Here is a 24,779-nt window from a genome sequence, read left to right as displayed (position 1 = left end):
GAGAATTTCTGTCCCAGGAGTGTCCAGTGCTCCCATTGCCTGAACAAGAAGAAGAAGTAGATGCAAGCAAATAATAAAGAAAAAAGGGAAAAGTTTCCCTAGGAATAGAAAGGACTGCTTTTTGCAGCTGGGACAGCATGAGCCAGCTGGCAAGAAAGCAGATGTAGGCCAATAAAAACAAAACAAAGGAGAAGTGTTCTGCAATTACTGCCGGAGCTGTTCAAACAAAGCAGTGGTGGGAAAGCAAGCAGCCATATTGACTGACCATGTGCAATCAGGCAGGCAGGCAAACAGGCATCTGAGCTGGCACTGAGGGTCTCTAGCCAGCAGAGAGAGCCCAAGTACAGCCAAAAGAAGAGTTCTCCAGTTTGTAGCATAAGCACGCAGCCAGAAGAGGCAGAGCGAGCGCAGATACCAGTGCACTAACAAAAAAAAAGACAGTGAATGAGACAACAACCATGAATCATGGGTGGTGTACCTCGAATGTTTTGAGCAATTTGTAACCTGCAACACCATAGCAGATGAACAACAAGCTTAAAACTTGTTGACAGTGATAGGTCCAAAGGCACATGGACTGCTGCGTGATCTATTGTCCCAACTGTGCCTGAAACTACCACGTATGCTTCAATTACTGCAAAAACATAGGAATATTTTTCTGCTACCCTATCGATGATTAAAACAATATCATTCTGCTATCATCAACATCAGGGAAGTGGAAAGATAGTAGCAGTTTGTTGATGCTCTAAGGAAATTTTCAGAACACTGTCATTTTGGACAAACATTTGGTGATGCCCTGCATGACCAGTTCATCTCTGGATTATGCAATGACCCCAGCTCCAGAAGAAGGTATTAACTGTATCAGTGCTTACATTCAAAAAGGCTGTGGAAGTAGCAGTTGCAATGGAAACAGAGAAGGATTTTCTGGAATTTAGTGTGAACTGACAAGTGCATCTTGTGAATTGGTGAGACAAAGAACCACAGGGATGTAAGGTATTTCCACGTGGCCATTATGCACAAACTTCGCATGCTGAGGATTGCTAGAAATGTCAAGTTGTTTTCAGATAGTGCCAGAAGAAAAGACACCAATGTGACCTGTCACACAGTTCAATAACTAGCAACACAGGATAACCATCCATCCAAGAAGGCACCTATGAATGCTGAATGTAAGAAAGGATAGAAGTAAGGAATTCATAATGTGGAAAAAGACAAGTGCTCTAGTGACACTGATCAAAACCTAGCACAGCACGTTATCGGAAACTAGAGTCAGAGATGACGTTTGGGTCACACCCTTGAATGAAGGAGTTCCTACAAGAATAGAGCTTGATATTGGAGCAGCTGTTTCATTGATTTCTGCAGCTACATATTACGGACTTTGTCACGAGTTCCTGTGGAAGAAACCTCCATTGTTTTGAAGACTTATATTGAAGAAAAGTTAGTCACAAAAGGGATACTCCTGTTGAAAGTTCAACTAGATGGACAGTCAGTCATTTTACCCTTGTATGTGATCAGAGGAAAGTATCCACCATTATTTGGCAGATCTTGGCTTAAGAAGCTCTTGGTTAATTGGACCAAAATCAAGGCAATCATGGAAGCACCTTGAAATCTTCAAGAAATACTGGACGGACACTCCAAGTTTTTGAAAAAGAAGTTGGACAGATAAGTGGTGTCATTGAAGCTCACTGTTAAAGCCAGCCAAAATATTGCAAACTCAATGTGCTGCCTTATGTTATGAAGCTCTGGTGAAAACTGATTTGGACTGTTTAGTGAACACCTGAGTCTTGTCACTGATTTCACACAGCGAGTGGGCTATGCCTGTCATACCAGTGATCAAGAAAGATAGCTCCGTCCAAATTTGTGGAGTTATCAAAATGACACAATCTAATTTTATAAGCAGACCAGCATCCACTACCTCGTATTACAGGTTACTTTGCTACCCTTAGTAGAGGACAGTGTTTCTATCAGCTCCCTCTGGGTCTATCCCCTTCTCTGCTGGGTCCAAATGTAACACAACCAGTCACTTCTTTAGTATTATACAATATAAAATAAAAAGGTAAAACAAAAACACTTTAATTGTGTTGAAATGATACATTTTTTTCAGAACGTTCTTTTGCTGAGAATTTCTAAATTTATTGGTTTTGTCCCTAATCGGAACAAAGACAAATGCTAAAATTTTGAAATCCTTTGCAAAATGGATTTTCCGTCTTCTGCACGGCTCTACAGCCAGCATTGTAAGTACCCTTATTGATTATGAGAGCCAGATCTAAGGATTATATAGAACCATGATGATTGATTATAACTTTCATGGTAGCTGCCTCTTCTACAGCTCCCTGCCTTTCTCCTCTTTGCTTGTTTATCCTCATTTCACTAGCATTGGCTTCCTTTTCTTTATATCCCTGAAAGCCAGGCCTACTTCCCAATTCCCTCCCCAACCCTTTTGAGTCAACATATTATTTACCATAAAACGTGGCCGTGGGAGGGATTTTTCACTGAGAAAGGAATTTATCCCCAGCACAGGGAACTATGTAAGATCTTAAGCAAAGTCTGATTAGTACTTGATAGGCCCCTTTAGGCTAACGTGCCTTTTACTGTCTATATGCACAACCTCACTATGGCCCATGTTTGAGATTGACCAAGTAGTTTAAATCAAATAAGAAACTTCCTGAACTCAAATCTCTGAACAAAGCTGAAGTATAGTTAACCCATCAGCTAGCAGCTGAGTTCAATGAAAACTCATTCATCTCGGAGTGAAGCACATCTTGCTTCCTGACTAATTCATAAGAATGAAATAACAGGCAGCTTTTTTCTGGATCCCTAACTTAATCTTCCCCTCAAAGTGTTAGTTCAAAGGGAAAATCTGTCACACTTTTGGAATTCAGATAGATAAGGGAGAGTCTTCCAGGCAGTTACAATGACATTCTGAATGACTAGAAAAATATACTTATTGATTTCCTATTTTGGTCAACATTAGGATTTATTGACTCTTGAGGTAATACTGACTTCTGTTTTGTCTTGGTCAATATATCTTGATCCTTACTTCCCCAGAAGTCGGTATTTGCTTCATATAACAGGCTGCCCCATGAGAAAAACACTAACACTGTTGAATATCATGAGGCACTTGCCTTTTCTTCCTTCTCCAATCCTGAAGTTATTCCTTTTAAAACCACCAGGCCTCTGAAGAGTTAGAAAAGACAAAGAACCTGTAGTGGAGTCAATCTGCCTAAAGCTAGCACACACAGATTTGTCACCTACCCTGTGATTGATTCACGGGTGCATAAAAACTGCTTTGTGCTGCTCTGTCAGCCCTACACCTAGCTAAGTTGTCGAATGACGGATTCTCATGCTTCGATGGATGCAATAGCAGCTCCTACTCCACCTCATGCTGACTGTTGGCACTAGAGGCACAGCCAAGCAAAATGGGGTGGTTTGGAGTGTCCTGGTGCCTGGTTGATCTGCTGCTGCCAGAATTATTCCTGGGAGCCAATGACAGCTGACCCACATTAAAGCAGCCTGTAATTTATTCTGGGAATTGGAACAGCATCCAGGCTTGAGGGCCCCAAAGGTGGTGTCAAGCTACGACTCCATCAACTGGAGTAAATAGCTACATGGCTGGATGAGAAAATCAAGCTCCACTTTGTGGCTGGACAGATCCATTTCCAATTCTGTTCCACCCATCTGTGGAACTGCCTTCATAACCTTGTCTAAAATGCTGGCTACAGTGGACCATATTGTTTTATTAAACAGACTTACAGGTTATTTGAGCTGTTTCCAGAGCTATCTTTAAACAGTATGTTAAATCAGACAGTTTTATTTCCCAGCCAAATTTGATTACTAATGGAGTTACAGTAGAGTCTATTTTAGTTCCAATCTGACTTCTCATTTATAGTAATAATATAGCGCTGCAAGCTCTTCAGTTCTTTTTTATGCTGATGATACCATTTTGTATTCTGTAGGTACTTCCTGATTATCGGTAAAGAATGAGTAACAGAACTTTAATAAAATCCAGCAAACATTTTCTGGTTTGCATTCCTTAAATTCAGTTAAACTACGTTTATTTCTTTTAGCAGGAACATTACATGTAACATGGCTAATGACAGCTCACTCAAATTATAACAGCTATCAATCAGAAGGTGAAACAATTCTCAATTAAAAAAATATATGGTTCATTGCCAAGACTATGTTGTCATATTTAATATCCACATGGATTCTTTACAACAACAAAATCAAAAGTGGGGTTTTCCCATTAAGTCCCATTGCATGAAGCAGAACCAAAGGATTTCTTCTTCAAATTACAGTAGTACTTGTCAAATCATGGTGATATAATGTACAGAGCGTCAAAGAGTATACTGAAGAGGCTATACGTTTTGGTCCAAATTATAAAGAGTTCCCATTAATCTTAAGTGCCCAGCTTGAGACAACCAAGGTTGCTCAGCACCCATGACTCCAAAGAAAATCAATTTGAGTTCAGAGAGTCAGCACCTCTGAAAATCAGGTCCTAATTTGTATCAGGTTGCCCACACAAGAATGGAGGCATCCAAAAATCAGCGTATGCTTTTGAAAAATTTGGCTAAGATGCCTTTCAACAAATTGAATTGTTCGTATCTTACCATACGTACTACTCTTTAAATGCTGTATTCAGCTGGCTCATACTGAGCACAAGCCATTGGAGGCACTATATCTGTTCATCAATATAGACTATTGCCTATTTATTTGCAGAATGTGCCTGTGCCGTCTTGCTCACTTCCCCACCTTAACCCTAGAGGTTTTCATTGAACTGCTCGTTCCAAGGCTGACCATGTAATTTTCAACAGCTTTCAGCTAAACCTCACTACAAAAAGATTTAAAGCTAAGAACCTCCCTGCACAGTGCCTGAAGCTAGAGCAGTCACTGAGTAGATTATTTTCCAGGACATATTTAGGGTGTTATTGGGTATGGAGGCACTGGCTCTCGACAAAATAGAAAAAGAACCAAAATCTAGCAAACTGAACTTTCTGCCAGATCCCAAAGGGTTCAAACTGCATTTTTCCCCCATAACCTTGATCAGAGTAAGGAAGGGGAGCAAGTCTACATGTCAAAGTCTGAAGCTGTCTCCACTGGGCACAGTTTGAAAATATGATCAGGCTCTGGAGAGAGCCTGAGAAGTGTCACTGTGGTAAAAAAAATCTCATTCTCCCTTCTCATTACAGGGAAATCCAGAAGAAGAAAAGTGGTAAGGGATCTGAGTAGGATGGATGGGCCGATATAAAGAAATACGTTCTCTTTAACTGCAGCTGCTTACAAAGCTAGAACCCAATTTTGGTTTAGCTCACTGATATGAGAAGAAACTCACATGGGAACAAAAGACTCTGCTCTAGGGTTCCTATGCTGCCTGTAGGAACTGGTTCAACTTAAACATGTTGGCACAGAACCACAGAAAGAAAACTAAAACAAACCCAGAGAGTGTAAAAAATGACCCAAAGTAAACCAGGCAGTATTCTCTGCTGACACTGGGCGTTTGATGAGCGAGGCTGGGGGAGGTTCAGCCCTAATAGGGTTTAAATGGGGATACTTCCATGCACCTACCTGGCTAACTGTGGTGGCTACCTCTGCAGAGGTTAAAGATACTAGGACACTTTCTGAAAAGGAACAGAGAAAATCACCTGCATCTGTATTTTAATAGAAGAGGTTCCAACATCCAGCAGTGTGTATGCCTTAGGGCTAAGTGCTTAAGAGCTGGTGTGGCAACACACTTGATGGCTATTGGTGCAAGTCAGGTTTTATGGGAGGGGTGTCGTTCCCTGCTGTAGTGGCATGCAGGCCATGGGAAGGGTTTGGAAGAGAATTTCCCCAGTGGCAGTGTAACCTTTGGGTGGGCTAGAGTTTACTTCATTGTCCTCCTTCTGGTGTCTAAAAACATCTCCCACAGAAAAGCACATGACAAGCTAGAATTCACTCCTTGAGGATTTTCAGCAAGGATTGTACCAGGTCAACCTTTCCACACAAGTCCAAAAGATCAAAATGAATTAACTTAATTCCTAAGTACCAACTTTATAAAAATCTTATGACAGAGAAATATAAATATCACCACCACCATCTTAATTTCTACACGATAACACCACAACTTTATAATGCATGTACATTATTTTCACAATTATACATAAAAAAATTAAATCTAAACAGGTCAGTCCCCACAAACACACAGTGAGAAGTAATTCAGCATTCCCAAAAGCTTAGGTTGAATTCACCTGAGTTTCAGTAACAAGCTTTGATCACCAAAATGTATAGAGTCTTCTGAGTCAAAAGCACTTGCTTACAGAAATCACCAGCTAGAATCCATGCAGACCCTTCCTTTGCTGAAATCATTCAGTTAGCTAGTCAACTAATTAACCAATCACTCAGTTTAAGTATACAGATTTAAAAACCCCTACTGCAAAATGCTTCAGAGTTAGGAAAAACAGCCTACTTTCTGCACTTTAACTCAGCTTCTTCCAACCCACCACAGCACATTACCTTTGTAAAGCAGCTACCCTGACAGCTTACCCTCATGAAGTCTGAGTCCAGCAATAGGGAACCTACTGAGCATGCCCATATCTACCACACCCAATTCCAGAAACTTCTGAATGTTGAGTGCCAATTGCTCATCTGTGTAGCAACTATTTAATAAGAGATACAACTCATTTCCCTCCACCCCATAATACATCTCTTAAAGAGATATATCCCTATTAGGCATGTAGGTTACGCCAGCACTACCTGCAAGCAATCCCTGGTATGCCAGTAGCCAGGACACGAGGACCCATAATTCATGGTGCTGTGAGTATTCTGGGCTGCATCACAATCCAGAGGCAGCCCAGAAGCAGTTACAGTAAATTAGCACAGCCAGAGGCTGCTCTTACACTGGGGACCAAAGTCTTGGAAATAGGAAATGGCAAAGCTGGCTTAAAAACATCTCTTTGCCCCTATTCATCTCCTGCAAGTGTAGCACAGAATCAGACCCCCTAATCTTACTTGAGTGGTGTTTCACTGATAGAGAGCCAATAAAAAAGAAAGAAAGAAAGCTTCTCAAAGTTTCTCTTAAAACACAGCCACCCCCACAGCATTGAGTTGGGCCATGTACTGTACAGTACATCCATTTACTGCTGATGTGCTTTTCACTCTCAGAAATCAAAGTTATAGTTAGAACTGGATGATGCTTGGACTTTCCATGACAAAACAAACATTTTGACAGGACGTGCTTTGAGCATGAGATTTCACTGCATCGTGTATGGCTTTGAACCTCAGCCAGCAGTTGGGAATTCTGCTATCATTTTCTCTGAAGTCTTATTAATAATTAGTTATAAACAATCTACTAAAAATCAAATGGCTCTCATTTTTGGTTGTGGAACTGGTGTGTTGACAGCTAACGTGATATTCTTGTGTACTGAAGTGCAGGACAGAAAAGTGGCTAGCAGCATACTTCCCAATGTTTTGTTGCAGTGAGTCAGAGCACCTGGTGTAGAGGAGAGGTACTTAATAGCATCTCTTGCTTTCAATCACATCTTTTTATTAGTGGTGAGTGAATCTCAAAATCACCTGGTGATGGTGAAGATAACCATTCAGGCTGATAAATGCTCATCTGGAGTTTATCTGAACCACTTGTATCAGTAAAATTGGAATAGGAATTTCACAAGAGCAGATGCTCTCATGAGACTTTTGGTCCTTCCTTTCCTGATTAAGTAAGAAATATCACAAGAACTTACAGCACTTCTCAGCAGCACTGGAGAACTAGTCTACCATCATGGTCCAGTTGGAATGTGAACCTCATAAGAGTCTTTCCTAATCTTGACACCCCCCCCCCCAGTATCTGAGTGGTTTTGAAATTAGGCTAAAATGAATTTTTCTGGTTGTAATAAACATTACTCTGTTGATTTCCAAAGCAAAACTCAGATGCAGATAGGTAACATTGACAAACTGCAATGTTGTCCCTGCTTCTGCACCTATGCAATAAGATTAAGAAATCAAACATTTTGAATGGGTAGCAGGAAACATTTGCTAAGGGTTAAGTCAATTTGACTGCTGAATAGGCCTTTATAGCTTGCATCATTTAAAATTACAAGGTTTAAAATATACTGTAGTTAACAATCCTGAACAGGCTTTAGGGGAGATAAGATGCCTAATAGGTATTTCCATTTCTAATATCTAGGATTCCCAGCCCCACCATGCAGCTGTTCCCAAGATGGATGTGAATTGTGCAGATAACAGGTACCCAGTTCATAGCAAGATAAGACCATGTGGCACATCCTTTCTTCTTCACTTTTCACTTTAAGCACAATGAGAGTGGGCAGAAAATTCTAGTTTGTTACTTTTTGGCACAAATCCAATAAAAGAGCAAAACTTCAGCCATGTGATGCTTTACTTTAATAGGAAGACTGCTCAAATTCGGGTAATTTTGCCTATAAGCAAGTTCAGACCAATTTTCTGAAAGGTTTATTTACCTTAATCACCCCTTTTATGCATTTGATTTTAGAGCTACACATAGGTCAACATAGATTGATTTAGGCTGCCTTTCGTCTTCCCACTGCAATGAATAAACTGACCCACAAGCCAAGACAGTGAAACTTCACAGTTCAGGTACTCAGTGCTGGAAGGTGTTTTTAAAACTCTCCCATTTTTCTTTCAGAGACATCATGTTGCTCTGTAAAGCTGCATAATTATATTCTTGCATGACACCTGAAGCCTCGCCAGTGGATTTGCTTCACCCTGTAGGTGTGGGGGTAATTTGTCAGGGTAGCACAACTTAACAGGTTTAACTTAGCAGCTTTAACTTCTTGCAGAGACTCCATAGGAGATGCACTGAATCAGCAATCTCCCACATGCTCTGGCCTTGGTCCACTCAACTGGACATTAGTGAGCTGCACTGGTTAGCTCCATATGCCCTGGCAGAGGAAGGGTTGACTGCAAAGAAGTACCCCACTCCAGGTAGAATTTCTGACATGTTGCCCCACAATCTGTTGGAAGCTGGCTGAACTCAGGCAGTGACTCTGGCCCACTGTGTCCAGTTTGTAAAACATCTAATATTGGATCTTTTCCAAAACTCCCAATTCACCTTTCGCCTTGTTCTTTGGGATTTTGTGTATTTGCATCTTTGACAAACAGCAACAACAGAAGGACTGTTCTTAAGCACTTGCTTCTTTTAGCAGAGTCTAGGGTCATTATGTATTTAGGAATTAGACATCTCACCATTCTTTTGCTGCATTTTTATGGAAACATCAATTAACAGATATTGCCAAAGGCAGACTTCTTGCTCAACAGCTGTTCTTGCATTACAAAGAAATCAGCAGAATATATTGTGGATAGGTATTACATCAGTTCCTGGAAGATGGACTCAAATACCTGGGACCAATGAGAGTTCCATGCAGGATTGTCCCCTGATGTTTCTTCTGTAAAGTTTGTTCCCTTTAAGTTTTTTTTTTTTTTTTTTTTCACTGTGATATGTAAAGGATAGTTTCAAATGTCCAATGTGATGCTTCTTTTACACATCAGATTCCTAACATTTTTTAACAGTAGTCTATGCCACCAAAGTAATTGCCATAGTCCAGGTCATGCTATCAGGCTTTTTTTATGAAGAATTCTCCAGTGAACATAATGGCTAGTGCTACCTGAAAACTGATCTCACACATGGCCTCAAGTTCTATGCATTATAAACCTACTTATCATAGGTTTTGAAGGTGAGTGCTTCTCTGATTTGCATTGTCCTGTTAATGTGCTGAGTAATGATGGACCCAAAACCAAAGTCCCAGATCTGAACACTCATGAATAGTTTACGTCTACTAGTAAGCTCTTCTCAACTTGATTGTGTAGAAGCAAAACACCATATCTAAACACAGCCACATTTTGGGGGAAGTTTGGACACACATTAGATCTAAATTTGGCAGTTCAGTCCTGAGAAACTCAGTTTGTAACATTCACAATATGAAAAACGGTCACTTTGTCTCTGTATTCCAGAGAGAAATTTTTAGTAATGTGTGAAAACCTACATTGTCAACTTTCCTTTTTTGATATGGGACTAATCAACTAGATGTCAGCTAGCTGCAAGTTACATCAGCACTCACCTGATAGCTGAGCTCTGTCTTAATTATGCATTCAACTTACAACAGGGATGGTAGCAACCCATTATATACCAATATTAAGGTTATCTAACAGATCACATTATAAATATCTTTCCAACTTAAAAAAATACCTCTAAATTCAACAAAGGTTTGCAACAGGACTTTGAAATAAAGCAGGGGCAGATTCTTGTTCTTGACTCTCCTGGTGGGAGCACAGACAAAAGGAAGAGGGGTGGTGGCATCAGGGAGTGCCCTCTCACATCAAAATACACTTTTGACCTAGATGGAAATGCACTGAGCTAGAGACTATGAACTCCCATCTCCCAGTGACTGGTTTGAATAATTCTGTGTCCTTCACAGCCCTTGTTGGTTAAGTCCTGATGTACCACTGAGAAGTTTTACATATTGGGACTAGAACCCAGTGGTACACCCTAAGCCCATCCATTTAGTCACAGTTCCTCACCGAAGGAATCTGTTGAATCCACATGCAACCTTTATTCTGATTCCTTGTGCATTCTGAGACAGCTTTTTTTAAAATGACATACTATTTTTTGCAGAGAACCTCAGCCTCATGCAGTGCATGGCAACTTGAATTGTGATATTTCCTAATTATTGAGTGCTTGACTTTGCAACTTTAACAACAGCCCTTAATGCAGGCATTTTTGGTTTGTTTTTAAATGCAATTGTATTTAAAACTTCTAAAAATTTAGATCTGGATGAATGCAAACAGGCAGTTGAACACTTTCACAGGCAACTGAGCACATTTCAATGTAAGTTGGGCACTTACTGTATACTTTCACATGTGGAATCCTAGTCTATGAGGGTTAGTTGTGGTTTTTCCTTGTCTTACACTTTCACATCATGTTTTTCCCTCCGCTGTTTTGACAAAACAGAAAAACATCTCATTAATGTAAATGCAACCGTCATTTCACAGTTTTTAAATTTATGTGCTACTATATTTTTATTGCCCATTAGATTTTGGATTTGGAGGTTCTTTATAGTAAATAACAGCTCTCAAGGTTGTTCATTTTGTTGGTAAAAGAAACAATGAAGATGAATTGGATAGCGGGTTTAAATATCTCTTTGGATGATGAATTTGCAAGGTCAGCAAAGTGCTGGTCTTGCCTACTGGACATCAGAAGGGAGAGGAGGCAGTCATGAGTAAATGTTTGTAGCAAAATGAAAGGAGGCTTTGCCTACACACCAAGAAAACTGAGATCAGATTTTGAAATAGTGTGTTATTACATTAGTAACATACAGGAGAATTAGACAGACTAAGGTCATGAGAGTTGCAATTGTTATCTTCAGAGGCTGCAGAATTAAAAGGTCAAAAGGTAACAATGTCAAATTGTGAAAATAAGAGGTGGGATTTCATCTTGGAAGGAAGAAAGGAATCTTGTGAGATTAAGGGAGGTTTGCAAAAAGAGAGAGATCTAGAATAAAGAAGTATCACTCCACCAAATACTTCTACTATTTCCCCAATTATTTCTAAATCTAATTCAAAATTGCTTTCCTAATCCTGAGTTTTAGGTAGTACACATTATGTGCATTCACATACACAGTGTGTCTTGTCTTATCAAGATTTAACTGCATTTGAGTCTGATGCACTTGAAGCCAATGACAAAACTTCCATTGAGCTTAGTGAAAACAAGATTGGGCCTTTTCTGTGTTAAATCAATAATTGTTACGTGTACCAACAATTAATTTATCTTAAATATCTGGCTTCTCACTTGAAGTTTCACTATGATGAAAGTAGCATCTACGTTGAGTAGTAGGGGAAAGTGTTATCTGTTGTTAAATCAATTGCCTCACCAAACCATACAAAGTGATATCCACATGTCCCCTGGCTGCCATATATGTAATCTACAAAGTCTTGATCCAATGATATATCTTGACACTGAAAGTTTAGGCCAGTATTTTGCTTTCCATTCCTATCAGGAGAAATTCATGCCCTGTCAGCAGAAAATGGACTGTTTAATACGGTGAAATAATTTAGTGAGGTGCAAGAGCTAATGTCATTATCCCTACATGCTTTAGATATTAATATCTCTAGAGCATTCAAAGTGTCCAAAAAAGTGTTTCATCTCCTCTAGTAAACACAATAGTTGCTGCTTAGAAATAAATGTGAAATCCCCTGTGCCCCAACATATTAAAACAACTTGAGAGCTTGAAAAAAGGAAAAGAAGCCAGATCTTAAAACAAATTAACAGTGAAGATTTCATCTTATATAGGCCATTGTTTTCTCCCTAGACCTGAAACTCGTCAATTGATTTAGAAATAACAAAATGCACTGATCTTTGATCTCCAAAGTAAACCTTAATGCAGCTCTCTGCTCATGCTGGATGCAAATCTTACTTACTCTAATTAATATTCCAGAACCAAAATCAATATAATCATGACCTGAACATTTGTTGAGTCCATTTGCCTTACTGTGCCTTACTTGCCTTACATACTCTTACTGTGTTACAATAACTGAATCCTGTTAGAACTTGGAAAAGAAAATGAAAAGCATCTGATTTTTAGTACTTTGTACTAAAATACACACATCTCATATTACATTGTGTGTGTGTGTGTGTGTATTTATATGTACACCTCCTCACTTCAAATGGTCGTAAGATACAAGTTCCATCCCTCTGAAGCACAATGGATAAGATGACGTGGGACATGGGCAGAGAATAGGTACATCTAGGGAAATATACCCTTAAGCGTGATCATCATCAGGCCTGCAGTGATAAATTATGCTAGTTGCTTCAGGCACATCACTACCCGAGTTTCTTTGTTTTAGTTTTGCTGTTAAAGGTTTGTAATATACTGGGACTTGAAACAGTTTAAAAAACCAGTTGAGATTCATTAGTGAAGACAATTTAGCTATTCATCATGTTATTTACAAAACCCAAGTGGCTCCATCCTGCCATGTGCTGAGTGCTGGGAGTTGATGGGGCTCAGTACTTTGCAGAATCAATCCCTTAAAGAAAAGGAACTAAGTAGTTAAGGGCATCCTATGTTTTGCACAGTCCAGATAATTAACAAACATATTATTGCTTTACTTCTTAGATGAGAAGCTCTTTGGAAAGGGTCTATGCCTTCATTTGCATTTGTACAGCAGATTATGGGGCACTACTGGAATCAAATAGAACAGACCGATACACACACACATGCGCATGCATGCACATACTTTCTCTCGTATATGGTAACATCACTCCAGAAATAGATAGAGCTCTGTTAGAATTATTGCATTGATCTTCAAGGGGAGGGGATGCAATGGTAAGTAGCATAAACCATGTTCTTGTACAGAGGTTTTCAAACTGTGACCCATGGAGAATTTGCCGGTGGTCTGTCACAAGCTACCTGGTGACATGGTGCTTGCTCACCACTTTGATCCCATCTGCTAAACGACATTGAAAGAAGCTCAAAAACATTAAAAATTCTATCACAAGGTTACTTTTCTATATAAGTAATTGCTGTAGTTGCCACAGGGATTTTATGGCAGCGTGGAAGGTAGTAGTAATAGTCTACACAGTCCTGGCCTACACTGAAAAAATATATCAGCATAGCTACATTAGCCTGGGTGTGAAAGACCCACACCCTTGACTGATGCAGCTATGCGGACATAACCCCCAGTGTAAACGCAGCTATGCCAAGGGAAGGGTGCTTCTGCTGACATAACTGACCTTGTTCAGGGAGGAGGTGTTTCTGCACCAACAGATGGACTTGGTATAGGTTGCAGTTCCACCACAGGGCTATGCCAGCACACCTTTGCTGGTACAGTCTCTCTGTAGTGCAGACATACCCTAAGAGGGGTAGTGTCCATGAGTTAACCCCTGTTACGATGTGGTTCTTCCCTTATTATTGTATTTTAGTGAGAGAGACCCTTCTCTAGGGACAATCTTACTTTACTTGCTGTGTAACTAAAATGCTGCATAACACATGTCCCAACAGAATCAGAATTCAGTCTCGCGAATACAACAGGAACCTCATAATCATATAGGACATCCTACAAGGATATACAGGGCTGTCAAGAAGACTAAATAAAATACCAAATAGAACAAAAGGCTATTCTGTACATATAGAAGGCCATCACCATAAATGTACCAATAATTTACATCCTTTCTAACTAGTACATTCAGAATGCAATATTTTGATATAGTAGTTAAGTCAGTACTTGCTAATCAGTTTCCTGATCGAAAATGGGAGTGAAGGGAAAGAAGCATGGTTAGAGTAGAGATAGGTGAATCTTAAAAGACACAGGGTTTAGTTTGTCAGTGTGTTATATTGAATTGGACCCTGGGAGTGGTATTTTCAAAAGTGCTCAAGGGCTGAAGTCATTAGTAAAACCCTTATTGACTTCAGTGAGAACAGAGCTAAGCCAATTCTCTGCATGCTTGAAAATATCAGTCCTGAAGCTGAGTTGAATATACGGCACAGTAAGAAATAAAACCACACCCTAAGCTCTTCAGGACAGAACCCAAGTCAAGTGTGGTGTTTTTATCTGTTCTGTAAAGCACAAAATACATTTTGGGATACTATAAACAAACAAACAATAATGAAGATGTTGTTTCTCAGGCAGTGAACTAAGTCTCTAGAGATCTGGGTTCAATTCCCTGCTCTGACAAAGAATTCCATCGTGACTTTGGACAAGGTGTGTATTCTTGCTGTTCCCTATGTGTAAAATGGGACTGATAATATCCCAATTCTCCCACCCTTTTGTCTGTCTTGTCTATTTAGGTTGTAGAACACAAGGGTTGTTTCTTAACCAATGTTTGTGCAGTGGCTGGCACAGTAGGGCCTGATCTCAAGTGAAACTTCTAGGATCTACTGTAATAATAATTCCTTAAGTTCTGACAGGTTCAGATTCTTATCCAAAATAGAGTTAGTCTAAACATGTTTTCTGGATTTAAAAAATTGTGCTGGACATCTTGTGATAACAGCTTTATCTAGGAGATTAGTCATTTCTGCTTGTGGTCTTGGTTTGAATCTAGATGTGCCAGTTTTATAATCTCTGCAGGATCTCATGTGGTGGTTGTAACCTCTGAAGGAGTTCAAGCGGTATTTAAAAAAAGAACAATTTTCAAAAAGTGAAATACCTCTGAGTTTTCACACTGTCAGATTTCACAATTTATCCAAAATGCTCCCATTTTCCTCTGCACATTTTTCCCCCAGTAAAGAAGTTAACATTGGGAGCGTGGCAGGTTGGGTCAGTATGGAAAAATTTAGGGAGGAAAAGACGATTAAAAAACTGGGATTATCACACAAAAATAGTCAAACCCTTAACTGTGGAGAGACTCCATCTCTCCATAATATAGTTGGAAAAAGTAAAAATCATGTTTGGGGTTGAATTGGGTGACAGACACAGATATTAAGTGAACAAAAAGTATGATGTTAACAGGTATACTGAGTATAAAGTAGCAGCAGAATTCACAGGTTTGAAATGCATTTTTAGCATAAAAGGGGGAAAAAAAGTCATTTATAGCAAAATACTCAACACACATCACAGCAGGATACCTTGAATTGGCAGGTCACCAAAAATACATATAATATTCATTCTGTGCACTGGCTTAACATAATTCTGTGCCATTGTCAACTTATCTAAATAACTACTGAGAGAATGCATTAAAGTATGATGGTATTTCCATGTAGCTTCATGCATGCTTGACTTAAACAATATGGTAGTTAAATTACTGTTTTGTAATGCTATTTGTTGAATTTTAGGGCAAAAGGTCACTCTCCCATACTGCTCAGGGGAATTCAGAAATTCACTGGGCTCTGTCTGAGAACTTTGTTACATTAAGGAAGATGGCCCCCTTTATCATTGGTAGAAATTGTTGTTTTTGTTTTGTTTCTGAGTTCCATAAAAATTAGGACTGGTAACAATATGAAACTGAAAAGAAATTTGAAACCCATTTGAGCAACCCATGGGATCAACATTTCCAAGACTGAGCTGAATCATATGAGATTCAACTACTACTATATGCTATTTCTCCAGAGGGACTGCAGGAAGACTATTAATGACCTCACTCCCCGTGCACTGAGCCTGCCAATCAGAAAGCAGTTAGCAAACTGAGCACAATGGCATGCATATTTCTGATATAAAGGGATTTCAGACCTGAAGGTCTCTCAGCGCATTTCCCTCCAAAGAGGGACACAAAGGTGACAGGAAAGTTAAAAGAAAAGAAAACAAAACAAAAAAGTTCCTTTGTAATACTGGTAAACATTAGTCCTGATTCTCAGTTCCTGCACTTGGGGCAGGGATAGGAGTGGAAGAAAAGGGTGGCTTTAAGCCACATTCACATGCTCCATAGTCTAAGGCCATATGCAGGGACTGCTTACACCAACACTCTACTTCTAGTGGTCCCCTATGGGCTTGGGAAGCAGAGAAGAGATGGAGTGCAGTGCACCGCAGCTAGGATGACAGGAGGCCTATGTGAGTCTTGACATTTGTGGTTGAAAGAGGATCTAGAGAATCTTTCCTCCATATGAGATCACATGCGCCCCACAGTTGCTTTGAGTTTTAAAAGAGTCTGAAATCTCAGAGCAGAACCAAGCTGGAGCAATTCAATTCATGCCTTCAATACCCCTGAGAAACGTCACACCCCAAACTCACGTCAACAAGGTATCTATTCCACATGCATCCTGAAATACAGAAAACAGAGTTCTATACATGTACTCACAACTATACAAGAGAACTGCCCACATCAATAAATGTTTACCTCAAACAGGCTTTCAATCTAAAGGCACAAACAGGTATACTGTAGCACAATATAAAAAGGAACATGCTTGGAGTTCAGTATCATCTTTGGGAACCCAGTTCTTTTCCCACTGACTCCAACAGGGGCTTTCTTAACAGCCACTTTTTAATGTGGATAAATCTCTTGGATGCTTTGAAATCAGGGTACATATAACTAAAGCTCCATTCATAAGGAAACAAACTTTATTCACAAATAAATGGCAAATATTATTTAGCTGCTGGAATGGTAGACAGCCTGCAGGCTTGTAGTTTACTATTCCCGGTTTACTTTCTGCTTTTAGTTAAGCACGTGTGTCCTTAAAGAGAGTGAAAGGGTTCACTTTGCCCCATCAAGTCCCTAACAGGGTATATGCCAAATGTGGGGCAATCACCACACTTCCATGCAGCAACTGGGGATGTAAGATTAGGGCGGACAGTCCACTGTTTGGGATGCTAGAAGTTCACTGTCCTGTCTCATAGATGGCCTCTAATCTTTCCTGCTGGGCAAAAATGTTTAGCTGTGCCAAAAATGCCATTCCGTTTGCCTCACAGATGAAGATGGTCTAGAAATGGGCCACACACCATGGAGGGGCATGTTGACTCTGGACTGTGGTGGAATATGGCATCCAGGCCTGTGATCAAGCTATTTTATCCCTGCGGAAGATGGTGAGTGTGTGTATGTAGAAGGAAGTGGGGCTCTCAGTGTCATTTCTTCTGTTACCCATCACAAGTACTGGCTTCATCCTGCAGCCATCGGAAGGCCCATAGCGATGCCAAACAGCCAGCCAGCAACAGGCCATAATTTTCAAAAGGGTCCACTAAATTTGGGTGCCTTTATATTTAGGTGTCCAACCTGACACACGCAGAGCCTGTTTTTCAGAGGTGCTGTGAGCATTTGCTCCAAAAGACAGCAGTGGAGATTCTAAAAAAAATCAAGCAATAAGCATCTCAAGATGGGCATCCAAAATCTAGGGCACTTTTGTAAATATGGATCTTAGGTTTTTCTCAGGTTGTTTCTTCCTAAATGACTGACTGATTATAAAATTTTGCTGGTGTCATGTTCTGGGGTGCAATCCAGACCAGTGAGGGGTTGTGTCACTGCCTGCCCTGTAACTCCAAGTGTCTCAAAAGGCTCTTATGCTGTGATTCTCTTGTCGGGACACTCCCAGCCAACATACGTTATTAGCTTTCTATTAAGATATCTTGACACTTTTAGATACAGATTATGACGTAAGTCAGTTGAATGTATCCAACTGGTCAGGCTAGCTAAAAATTACTACTAGATAGCAATGAGTGCCTTGCCTTCTTGATTTGGATGCTGTTAGGGTCACATCTCAGTCACAGATGGTTCCCTAAAACAATGAGAGCCACCAGAGCTTTCCTAAACTTGGCAGCTTGCTGGTCACTTTATTGTAACATTAACAAAAGAGATGGGATGGCTTTTATTTATTTATTGTGACCTTCACAGAGAGACCAGTGCACTAGAGAAATATTCTACCAGGTCTAGGTTAGGTCTGGCTAATGTTTTTTTTTTTTTCTGAAGAGCACATAGGTGGAGTCAGATGTGAATTACAAGATTATGTCTGTATTCGGTGTCAATGACTATCTTTCTGCATGCCTGTTCAGGAGGAGATGGTAGTATAAGTAGCTCCTGGGGTAGCCATAGAAAACACTCACTAGCATTAACAGAAATGACCACTGGATAATGCTGTTTCTGCGTAAAATTAGATTGAACATGCTTGTTAATCAGGCTGCATAAAGGGAGACTTCTCAACACAAAGGACTGAATTCTGCCTGAGAGCCAAGTTCTGGTCTCACTACCAGCAGTCTTGAAGTTAGTCTGTTTAGGGACTTGGGCACATGCTTTTTAAAATCTCTATTTAGCACAAGAAGGTATTTCCTAATAAATGTATTTCACAGTATTTCTATATCCCACCATTTTCAGAATTCCCCATTAAAATGTGAACACCTGACTCTGCCCACACTTGCCTCCAGGCCATCCCTGTGAGGCCTGCTATTGATTCCATGCAGATTCTGAACATCCAGGTTAAGTCTTGAAGGATAAAGGTGTTCCACAGGCACTTCTGGTACAAATAGGTCTTGTGTGTTGTATTTTAGTGCTTCTCAGATTGCAAAACAGAAGAATTTAAGAGTTTAAGGCCTGACCTTGGAAATGCTTTCCCAAATAAGAGTATCTGCAGCATCAGAAACCCCCCTGAAACTAAAGGCTGTCACACCTCACCACCTTCCACTCCAAGTACAAGAAGCACACCTTGAACCACACCTTCTCTACATTTAAACATTTAACAAAAGAAAACCCTACCAAAACAAAACATCATCAGTTCTCTCCAAGGAGGGGAGGAGAGAGAAAGAATAAACCACATGTGACAAATGTTAATCACATCAATTAATCACTTAATGCAGCTGGAAGACACTCAGATTCTACAGTGATGGAGGCAGCATAAGAACCTATAGAGACAGTCAGCTTAAAACTTTAAAGATCTTCCTTTGAAATGTAGGTATATGAGCAGAAACATTCACTAAAGGCAGACCTATTGTTCACACAGGGCTCTGTAAAAATACTTAATGATCTAGAAAAACAAAACAAAAACCCAAAAAACTCAGCCCTCGTCCCTGTCACTCACTCACCAGATGAAAGCGCATAGTAATGTTGCAGATTTTTCATGCTGCTCTACACCCTGGATATATTTCCTGAAGTTTTTTTTTTTTTAAATGTATGTACATCTTAAGGTCTAAGATCTAACATGAATAATAACTGAAATGATACATAATTAAACATTTTGCACATCTATGTGTGATATTGATGGTTTAAATATTTGATGACTAATATGTTCAGTTAGGTTTTTTTTAAACCAAGCTACTAAGTTTCTTCTCTCTCACCTCCAGTGCCCTACATCTGAGAATATCAATATAGCTTCATCTAAGCTGAGAAGTAGATTTCAAATTTGCTTATCTGAAAGAGATTGAAAAAATCCTACTCTACTGTAGTAGGGAATGATCAATCAATTAATAATCAGGAAAAGGGGCTTCCCTCTCCTGGCAAGTGTGTTACACATACCCCGCTGTACTCAAACTGCAGAGGATATGAGTCTGTCAGAGCCCCCAACTACAGAAACTTGGCTCATTAAATCAAACTGTGCAGGTCCCTGATTCAATCCCCAGTGTGTCAACCACGGTAGTGTCCATCCCAATGACACCGTGGGGATAAAGGTTTATTAGAATACATGAAGATTATGTCAGGCCCCGCTTAACAAACTGGTTCAAGGTGTGTAGTGTCTACCTCTAGAGGCTCATACACAAAAGATGAGAGCTTACTATTGATCCTACCTACCTGAGTTATTCCTTTAGCTCGAATGGTAGTTTTATGCTTTTACTGCTGAAGGTATTAGGTTCAATCGCGGTTGTTGGCACCTGTTGGGAAAGTTGTTTTGTTGGCACCTGCTTGACTGACATACTGTAACTGGAAATGCTCGAAAAAATGTAGTGACAGCCTGGCATTTCTTCAAACATTTGTCAAATACTTGATATTTTAACATCATTCACTGAAAAATTTTCAAAGCATTTCCTTCTGCCTTCTTTCTTCCTACCCTCTGACTCTGCATTTTAGATCATCTGGAAAGTGGTACTCTACTCTGAAATGTGACTCTGTAATATGGCATTGTAGGAGGTCCACATTTATTATTGCTCAGTGTTTTCATAGGAGTTTTCCTCAATTTACAAATAAAGGAATGTGGTTTGGGTTTTGTTTTTCTAAGTGTCTTGGGTACACAGTCCATTAAAAAGGCTTTAATCAGAACCAAAAAGAAAAAAATGCCCCACAGCTATTCTGGGCAGTATTCAACAAAGTGTGTGTATTCTGAAGGAGTTAATTACCCTGGATAGATGCCAATGCCAGTATCATACAGGGCTGGGGGTAGTGAGGAGTGACCATAAATATGTGCTATAATAAGGGATGTACAAGCAGCCTATACAACAGGGAGAGCCACAGAAGGGTACATTCACTGGGGGGAAAAATCAATTTTAATTAAGAAGACAATTATATTTTTTCCCAAAGGTTGCCAAGGTCTCAAGATTTATCTCTAAGGTGATGGAGAGGTAATCTTTTGCCATTCTATTCCTAGTGGCTAGGGAGGTACTGTGATAATATTTAAGATCCCAGAGAAGACCATATGGTCCCTCAAGGTCTTATAACCCTAGATAATACAAATCAGTGGTACATCATTAGCCTGTCTCCTATAACATTAGTTTATGATTCTACCCTTTGATTCTTCCCACAAAAGCTTTGTTCAATTCACTCCAACTATTTAGCTGGGGTTTCTTTACAGTGTTGCTGAATTTGTTTGTTCCCAATTTATAAGTTGGGTTTGTGCAAATAAATAGCCTTAGCTGAGCTATGTTCTCCACCTTAATGTCAAGGCAAACTATAAAAAAAAAAACACTTAAATGTGAATCAGCTACCTTGTCAACTAGGTTTCATTTTTAAAAAATGTGATCTGTTTTCCTGTTATCTAGAAAACAAACTGATTGCACTGCCCAGCTCTCTCTGGAGGAGGCATCCACCTGGCTATTTCTAAGCTTTCTATTTAAGTGAGGCAAGAGACAGAGTTTCAGTGTGAATGGAAAGTAGATATTTTATCTTTTTAGGGCCTTTTAGATTACAAGACAATGGGTGTCATCATTCTCTCTTTCTCTCCTTAAGTCCAAGAACCAGCTCAGTTGTCTGACTCCTTTTTCCTTTGTGTCCTGCTCACATAGAGAACTATTTATTCTTGCAGTTACCATCCCAGAAATTACAGAGGAAAGGGTTCACACTCCCAGTTTCACCTGAGAACTCTCACACCCCTCCCATGTTCTCAATTCACATTTTGGAAGCAGCCAGCTGACTGTTAAAGCTCAGAAGAATGCCTGTCCAGAAAGATGCTGAAAAACCTGTCTCTGAGTTTTCAGCACCTCCCAGCCTGGAGTTATTGCTATTCAATAGTCAATTAATGCAATGATTCTTATTTTCTTATGGTCTAAACCATGTGTTTTATTAGCCTTCTCAATATTAAAACTGCTTTTGTGGGTGACAATTAATATAGCCAAGCATATCAAGCAGAAAACCCATTTAATACTACTGCTTTGTCTGAGACTTCGCACTTACGTATTCTTTTATTCAATAACTCAGGGCCGAATTCTGAAGACCTTCCCCAATTTCGTTCCCCTTTGTTTTCACGTAGGCAAAAAGGTTTCAGTGAAGTCACTGGGAGTTTTTTGCCAGCATTGTGACTTGGACTTCTCACCTAGGCAGGATGTACCAGAGAGTAAGAAACTCCTTTGCTGCCCTAAGGGGGCTACCTTGACATTGGCTCCAGGTTCACAGGAATCAGTTGCAGGTGGAAGAGGGAATGGATCTTCTTGGCTCCACCCCACCTGTCAATCCACCAACCAGCACAGCTGAGTCAGTGCAAGGCTGGCATAATCTGCTGCTGATATAGCCCAGCATAAATTACAGCCTCACTTGGAGTAATGGGAGAGAGAGTTGTGTTTCAGAAGTATGCCTCTGAATAACAATGCCGTCCGGTACTGCTACTATGGTGGTGCAATTTGTGAGTAAAGACACCACGTAGCCCCAAGTAAGAACTTCAAGATCTAGCCCACAGTGGTTAAGGTCACTTTAAATACTTTGAAGCCTTGGAATGTGGCCACACAAAGAGAAATCTTCCACAGGATGTGCCACTCCAGTGCACTAGGAAGCAGACTAGGAAGTGTTACTCCAGCCCTACTTCCCTGCTTGGTTCCTGACGTGGGCCCTGACCTTCAGCACTGTTAATGGCACTGACTCCAGCTTCAACAGCTAGACATGACCACCTTTGATCCAACCAGTAGGCTTGACTGTCCCTGCTCTGACCACTAGACCTGACCACCCACACCTCAGGTCGTGATAGGATCTTTAATCTCTACAGACAATACAGATTCCAACAGTTATTTCAAAGGGACATTTCCACTAGACCTGTCACAGGTTACAGTGCCCACCCTTGTTTGTATTTCTTCACAGGTGAAGTGTGAGGGTGTTGGAAAGTCCAAAATACAAGTGAAAAAGATTTGTCAAAACTACAGACAACATAGCTTCTTCTCACAGCACCATGAATTTTGATAGCATATTCTACTCATCGTGCTCCAATAGCTCCCATTCATGTCAATAAAATTTTGCATGTGAAACAAGAGTAGAATATAACGACAGACTTTTTCAATTTAATTCTCCATACTGGAAAAATGCCTGAAAAATGGAGGAAGAGCACACAGGTCCCTATCTTCAAGTATAAAAGAATGTAGTAGTTACAGACCCCTCAATGAACGAGCCACTCAATGAAATGGCTGGAAAGAATTCTCGAGAAAAGACTTCAGGAGGAGCTGGAGCACTGAGTAAGTGACAACCAATGTTTTATGCCAGGAAGGTCAACCATAGATGCAGTGTTTGCTGCCTGACTCTTTCAGGAGATGTACAGGGAGAAACATAAAGCACTGCACTGAGTGTTTGTGGGTTTAGAGAAGGCTTATGACAGAGTTCCTAGAGAATTGTTATGATGGTGCCCGCAGTCATGCAAACTACTGGAGATGTATGTTCAGACTATCATGGACACATATGAGGGCAGTACCACCGCCGTGGAAAGCAGCGCTGGCTACAGTGAGTCAGTCATTCACTGAAGAGGCAGGTCTACACCAAGGGTCAGCCTTAAGCCAATTCCTATTTGTGATTGTAATGGACACCTTGATGCACGAGCCCCTGAGCAACCTTCAATTTCTCTGACTTCAATAAGAGTTGAGGGCAGTCAGCACCTCACAGGTGTGAGCACTGTGCGTGTACTATGGGGGCTAAAGGATATTCTTTAAAGGCTTAATCCATCAAATCCTCATGGTGATGAGTAAGTGTTAGGGCTAAGGTTACATAGAGGGTTAGCAGGGTCATATCTTCAACAAGCAGGATTCCAGCATTAGCATGAACATCAAACAAACTAATAAACAGATATTTGGTTAATTATGCTTATGGGATGACTAAAAGCTGCCTGAATTACAGCATGGACCATTGGATGGGGCACTCCACTGGCCTGGGGCTCAGCAGGGATGGGTTCTATTCCTGGCTCAGTCACTGGCTTGCTGCGGGACCGTAGGCAAGTCACTGCCCCTCTGTGCCTCAGTTTCCCCAGATATAAAATGGGGATAATGCTAGCTCCTTTGTAAACTGCTTAAAAAATATATGGATGAAAAATGCTACACATAAAAAGGATGGGCAAGGTAGCAGAGGGCCACAAAATCAACTAAAATCATGTGGTGGGGTGGTGCAGTTGAGAAGAAGTAGCCCTTGTCCCAGGACAGCTCTGTTCAGTTATCTACAGGTGTTGTCCTCCAAAGCCATCCCAGAGCAAGCCCACAGCTATCAGGGAGCTGCTGCCTCCTGCCCTTACTTCAGCAGGTACCAGGAAGCAGCTTTGTCTCCTTCTCAAAGGAGTGGGAAGAGCTGCCTCACACCCCCTTTCTCTGTAATCCACTCCACTCTGGCAAGTATCTCTCACCTCTTCCCTCACTCCAGGTGCTCACAGAGCTGTCTCCTCTGATTGGTGGGCCAAACAAAATGATCTAGCAGACCAGATCTAGCACCTGGGCCACCAGTTACTCAACCTCGGCATATAAGGAGCTCAGCACTCACTGAGGTTTTAATGGTTAATTTGAACTGTAAATAAACCCCTCATTTTAAGGAGTATATTTATTTGTCCCTGTAAAATATTGGAGAAGGCTTTTTTTAATAGTGCTTTATCATTGTAAAAGTTGGCAAGGTTTTGGATTAAAAGTGATTGCACCCAGGGAGATTTTGATTATGCAATTTGAACAAACAAAAATTCAATTTAATTTTGGGAAGGATTCAGAGAGAGTAAATTTAATGGGAACATATTGTTCCATGCATGCTCTCATGCCAGTCTGCAGACCTTGAGCAA

General features: G+C 40.4%; 2 long non-coding RNA genes across 3 annotated transcripts in view; one reads left to right on the top strand and one right to left on the bottom strand.

The window, feature by feature from the left end:
- LOC137155180 (uncharacterized) overlaps nt 1–6,568 on the bottom strand; it is a 55,179-nt gene extending 48,611 nt beyond the window's left edge. The window contains exon 1 of one of the 2 annotated variants that reach the window (XR_010920373.1): nt 6,487–6,568. This is a non-coding gene — a long non-coding RNA (uncharacterized lncRNA). Of the gene's footprint in view, nt 1–6,221; nt 6,320–6,486 lie in introns of those variants that run through there. The other variant, XR_010920374.1, reaches the window with a different exon arrangement.
- Nucleotides 6,569–22,316: 15,748 nt separating this feature from the next.
- On the top strand, nt 22,317–23,185 carry LOC137155330 (uncharacterized). Its single transcript, XR_010920422.1, has 2 exons — nt 22,317–22,394; nt 22,844–23,185. It is a non-coding gene; the product is annotated as an uncharacterized lncRNA (long non-coding RNA).
- Nucleotides 23,186–24,779: the final 1,594 nt, after the last annotated feature.

Source organism: Emydura macquarii, unplaced genomic scaffold (assembly GCF_026122565.2).
Source record: "Emydura macquarii macquarii isolate MOO-44397 ecotype Brisbane River unplaced genomic scaffold, CSIRO-AGI_Emac_v2 contig_1348, whole genome shotgun sequence".
Classification (NCBI taxonomy): Eukaryota; Metazoa; Chordata; order Testudines; family Chelidae; genus Emydura; species Emydura macquarii.
This window is presented reverse-complemented; position numbering and strand designations above follow the sequence as displayed.